We start from the raw sequence: 5902 nt of genomic DNA, 5'->3' as shown, positions 1-5902 counted from the left end.
ATCAGCCATGAAAGACACCCGGGGAGCAGTGTGTGGGGACGTTGCTTTGCTCAGTGGCACCTTGGTGTTTTGGGATTCGAACCGGCAACCTTCTGATTACGGGTCTGATTCCTTACCCGTTAGACCACCACTGCACCTAAAAAATAATTTATTAATCTTGATTAATTGCATTTAATCACATAAGCAAATTTGTCCTAAAGTGCAATTATGTTTTATTTAAAAGGGTTTTAGTTGCCAACAGAATCAAATAATAGACATGGACATGAATATTATTAAGTCAAGCTTTTAAATCACATGTGTATCACATGTGACAATCACTTCACTTTGTAAATAAAAATAATATCCCTGGCTAAAAATGGGAAGAGTTCAAAATAAAAAGCTATTTACGTACTTTTAGTACATTTTCAGAATGGAATAAAAGTGCAGTTTTTGTTCTTCAAAAGAACAAGGCAGAAACATTTAAGGTCATTTGACAGCGCTTCGGATGTCTTGCAGATCGCGATCCCATGATGCAGTGCGCACTTTGCTGACGAACGGAGCGCACTGAGTTCGCACGGCCATTTGGTGACTTTGAAGCACGAAAAACATTTGTCGACGTGGAAACTGCTCCTGTACAGATTCAGATGGAGCTAATTGAGCTGCAGTGTAAAGATCGTTTTCGAATATTTCAAACGTCAAATGAAGCACTGCATTATGGGATCTGTAGTTTGTGTTATCAAGGTTTCCCTCGAATACATTGTGGTACCTCTAAAGTCTGCATCAATGTAATCGGTCGTGCACTGCATTTTCCTGGAATACAAAGGGCGATGTGTTAATTAAAAATGTGTTATTAAACATTAAATATGTTTAACGTGTTATTTTTATGATTGATTAATCGCAGTGACAGGGAGACAAGCGAACATGTGGCGCCATCTTGTGGTCAAAATGCGCCAGGTCGTGACAGTTTTTCAATAAGTAAAACTCCCAAATAACCCAATAATATTTTTTATATATTTTATGGATCATCACAAAAAATGAACATCATACAATTTCATCATTTCGTTGTGCATATTGTCCATATTGGATTTCACCACAGTTATAAATAGTGAAGTGAAAATGAAGCGATTGTCATTGTGATCCACAGCACACGGTGCACAAAACGAAATGTGTCCTCTGCTTTTAACCATCACCCTCACCCAGGCGCCCGGGATTCGAACAGGCAACCTTCTGATTATGGGGCCGCTTCCTTAACCGCTAGGCCACCGCTGCCCCAGTAAGAATGCTGAAGTCGGGCTGTTGCTATGACAACTCTCAGTTTAGCTTTTTGGAATAAAACTGTCAGTTGCTCCTGCAGCAAATAGTGGCGAAAACTCCCGCGTTTTACTCTTGAGACCAGAGCCTTTTTCATCTGCCTTTTAAAACATTTTAGCCTTCTAGCACATTCATTTAGTATAATTTAGTATAATTTTAGTATAGTTTAATAGTGTTAAATATTTGTTGCTTGTATTTTACTTGTTCCAGGCGTTGGAGAGCCGGGTGGCTCGTCCAAAGGAGCGTTTAACCTTCTTTTTGTTTCAGGTTTTTCCTTCCTGCAGGTTTCTCAGCTTCAGGACCTGCACCAGCCCATCTGGAGGTAAAATATGCAGCTTTTTATTGAAGTAGCCCCTTCCGGACCGGATCCTGACTTCGTTTCTGGTGATACAGAACTAATACAGAGCTACTAGCTATTAGTGTCACTTATTACACACAATAAGCTGAAAGGGTGTTAATGGTGATCAGTTTACTGACTGTATTCCAATTTACTGTCCTGCACTTGCAACATGTCCACAACTGTTTACTGTCCCTGCCAGTGGGGAGTCTCTTTACCGCATGTACGAGTGGTTATGTGCTCATTGAACAATTTCATTACTATTTTCTGTCTAGCGGCGAGACGCAGAGGAGCAGCGACGACATCCAGTGACGTCGGAGGAGGACACCATCACCGCTTCATTGGCGACATCTTGTTTTCTTCTCCAATTACAGACTTTTTTTTACTTGTTCTAGTTTAATTGAATTGGTTTTAGGTTGGAGCAGTGAAGACGAGGACACCAGCCATGGAGCGGCAGATCAGGTTCACCAACCCCGAGGACGACTTCCACTACTACAAGGAGGAAATTGGGTCCGGTGGCATGTCCCTTATCTTCAAGGTATTTTTATTATTCACTTTTAACTTGCATTTTATCCACGTACTGAGTGCCACGCCCAGTTTCAACTGTAGGGTGAGGAGATTGGAGCTTTTCTAAAAGAGGACACCTTAGCTTGGGACTCTAGTGAAAATTCCACTGGCATGAACAGCAGAACATTTAAAGAAAAATTAGGAGTTAAAATGTCTGACTGACTGTTTGTGCTGTTGGTGAGAAACGAGTGAAGTGCTGATCTTTTCTCTGTATTCTGTCTTGTTTCAGGCCAGAAACCTGCAGACAGACCAGATCGTGGCCAGGAAGATGACCAGGCCTGAACTCGGTGTGTGTGTGTGTTGTGTGTGTGGGATGATTGGATCATTGATCAGTTTCTGTCTTTGTCTTTATAATTATTGAATTCATCATTGCAGTTGAAAGAATGTGGGATGAAGTAGAAATGTTACGAAATTTCAACCATCCAAACATTCCAGCTTATGTGGCCAGCTTCTACTGGTGAGAGAAAACACACACACACACAAAATGATTTCCCTGTTTAATGATCTTGTAATAGATTAATAGATTAAAATGTTTCAACTCATCCAGTCACCTTTTCTTTCTTTTCTTTTGTAGGGACGCTTTTGTCCAGTTGTTCATCGAGTTGTGTGAAGGGGGCTCGCTGATGGACATCGTTCAGAGTAATACACCTTTCTTGTGTGTGTTAGATGTGTGTATGATGTGTGGTTTTTGTACAGTCCTTCATTGCTGTGGTTTGATGTTTGGATTTACAGAAACTGGTCCCATGTCAGAGCTGCAAATTGCCTTTGTTTGCAGAGAAACCTTGAAGGTAACCACACCCATCCACACCCAATCTCTCTCTCTCACTCACACACACACACAGACACACACACTCAACACATGTTTGCAGACCCTTGGTTTCATGTTCTGTGTGTGTCTGACTAGGCCCTGGACTACGTCCACAAGAAGGGGATTGCCCACAGGGATGTAAAGGCGGGCAACATCCTCCTCACGGAGAGCGGCGAGGTGAAGCTAAGTAAGTTCTGCAGAACGACGGAAATGTGTGTTTGTTGCAGGGGGAAAATGTGAAGAACTGTGTTTGAAGGATCTTTCTTGCTGCAGGTGACTTTGGACTCGCTGCACAGCTGGATTTTGCCAGAGGGAACTGTACGGTGACGGGAACTCCACACTGGTGAGTTCAGAATGTTCTAAGATCACATGAACAGACAGACCATCATCGTGTGTTAAAGTGTGTATCTCTGCGCTGGCGCCTGTGTTAACTTCTCAGCTGTGTGTGCAGGATGGCACCGGAGGTATCAGTCTCCCATATGTGCGGTGGCGGCTACAACCACCTCTGTGACCTGTGGTCTCTTGGGATCACAGCAATAGAGCTGGCAGAGGTGTTTCCCCCCAGCTACAACCTGAGCATTGAAGGCTTCTTCCGCCACATGCGCAGCTTCAGCTTCCAGCCCCCGACTCTGGACGAAGAGAAGTGGTGAGTCAGTCTGACCTCAGCCAAGGAGCCTCAGAAACATCTTCACTGCTTCTCATCAGAGCAAAGACACTTTAAGATGTTGCTCTTCTCTCCTCAGGTCTGCTGAGTTCTGCCACTTTGTGAAGCTCTGCCTCACAGAAGATCCGGAGCAGAGGCCCAGCGCAGAGGAACTTCTCTTAGTAAGACATTTGTCACATTTAGTCCCCTGGCTGATGTCACTATACTGACAGTGAATGAAGAGCAATATGAACATCCTGATGTTGGCAGCAGTGTTTGTAGATGCTGCTCATGCCTACAACTAACAGCCCCTTATTCCAACCTGTGTGCAGCATCCCTTCATCACTCAGTCGGGGCTGTCTGAGGACCTGATGCTGGATCGGCTGAACCAGCGTCAACACGCCGTCGAGGACCAAGGCCACCTGATCCCAGCCGCCGCCCAGCTCCCCTCTCAGCCTGTGTCATCTGCAGCATCAGATGACATCGAGCCTGAGCTGCAGAGCTTGAGGGGCTCTGACACAGAGCCCCGGTCTCCGGAACCATCCGACCCCGCTGCTGTGTCAGATGGAGCCCGGATGTCAGCAGGGTCGCTTCCCCGTCCAGTTTCCCCCCTGCACCTGCCTGACCGTCGAGGGACCGCGCCTGTCCGAGGGAAACAGGGTGCGGCGGTTCTTCTGCCGCCTGCCACAGGCTTTCCACCGACTCCCCCGTGCCCTGCGACGCTGCTTCTCAAGGTTCAGCTGCACCTCCTGTGGGTGCAGTGACAACTGAAGCCCTGGAAGCAGCAGAAGAACGAGAAGAAACAGCAACAAGGTCAACCGTCATTTACGATTTTACAGCGTCAAACATCTTTTACTATTAGAACATCCTTCAACACGTTATTATCACGTATTCAGATGTGTCTGATACACAATCTTTCTGACAAGATGTGGCAGGAATGAAGACTTTTTGCTCCCTCATTACACAGAGTTAAATATGTAACTATGTTGTGTGTAACTCCTTGTGTCTGCTCGCTTCCCCGAGTTCTGCTACACGACGCACAGATGGTTTGTTCATACAGGCAGCGTCTTCATTCGCAGGTTTCACTCTGTACAACGTGTTGGTTTTATAGAACGGTGTGATTCATATCATCTCGTGTTTTACTGTGTTTCAGATGCAGCTGCTGACGTGTGAAGACCACAGCAGCCAGTCCACTCACTGAGTTGTGGAACTGTCAGCAGTTTCATCAGCGTCCTGATGGTGGGACTAGAGCATTTAGACTCTAGCTTGTCACCTGCGGATGAAGAAGTATGATAAAGGATCAAGAATTGATAAGTTATCATACTACCACTGATGAAGACTTTAGATCCCTGGCAGTTTCCACCGTCAGTGGGTGAGATGTAGGCTCCTCCCACAGAACGATCCTGGATTCTACTAAGGCCGGCAGGAGGAGAGAAACCAAGTAAGCAACAGGTTACAGAACAAAACACCAATTTTCATCAGGATACGGAGCAGGATGTCTAGACTCTTCTCATTCCCTGCTGCTTTTACACCACAAATAACTGTATGTCTAGTTTTGCTAGTTGGTTCATTTGAAATAAAAACAGTTTTCAGCAGGATCAGCGGTTTTGTCCAGTTATTGTGTTAAAGCGAATCCATTCTTTCTTCACACAGGACAACTCCCAGCCACTGGGGACGTACGTGACAGTGTGTGACCTGGTGCCGGTCCGGTTCAGTCGTGCGGACAGCCAGACCGGCTGATCTGCTGTGGCGACGCCTAACAGGAGCAGCCGAAGGAAGGATGAGGAGGATACAGAAATAAAGTTTTTTATTTCTTCTTTATGAGTCCAAATAAAATGTCTGCTTTACTGTTACATTCTGAGCATCATGTTTTTATTGCATGGTTATAAAAATATGATAATTCCATATTGAACTGACCTCATGTTTATCATCATTAAAAATCCCATATAACAAGAGTGTGTGAACTGTTCAGAATTTTCCGGAATTGTAGCTCATTAGATTGAAGTCCACACCCCATGTAGATAAAGAGGAGTCAGTTGATCAAATTGCTTTGGTGGTTATTTAGGCTGATGGTTCTTACCTCAGTGACAGTGAAAGCTGAATAAAATGTAAAACTATTGATCATGCCTCAGATATGACAGCAGGGCTGCTTGTTACCGTAGCAAGACTCCAGTAAAATACAGGTTCTGTTAAAGGACAGCATGCTTTACTCAAAACATTTTCCATGCTTTTTATTAGGTGCGTCCTTTTGTATTGT

General features: G+C 44.7%; 1 long non-coding RNA gene across 1 annotated transcript; it reads left to right on the top strand.

Annotated features, from left to right (window-relative positions):
* Positions 1–4307: 4307 nt before the first annotated feature.
* On the top strand, positions 4308–5498 carry LOC114783590 (uncharacterized). Its single transcript, XR_003748516.1, has 3 exons — positions 4308–4458; positions 4799–5086; positions 5299–5498. It is a non-coding gene; the product is annotated as an uncharacterized LOC114783590 (long non-coding RNA).
* Positions 5499–5902: the final 404 nt, after the last annotated feature.

This window comes from Denticeps clupeoides, unplaced genomic scaffold (assembly GCF_900700375.1).
Source record: "Denticeps clupeoides unplaced genomic scaffold, fDenClu1.1, whole genome shotgun sequence".
Classification (NCBI taxonomy): domain Eukaryota; kingdom Metazoa; phylum Chordata; class Actinopteri; order Clupeiformes; family Denticipitidae; genus Denticeps; species Denticeps clupeoides.
Note: the sequence above shows the minus strand (reverse complement) of the source record. Positions and strands in the feature narration are given on the sequence as shown.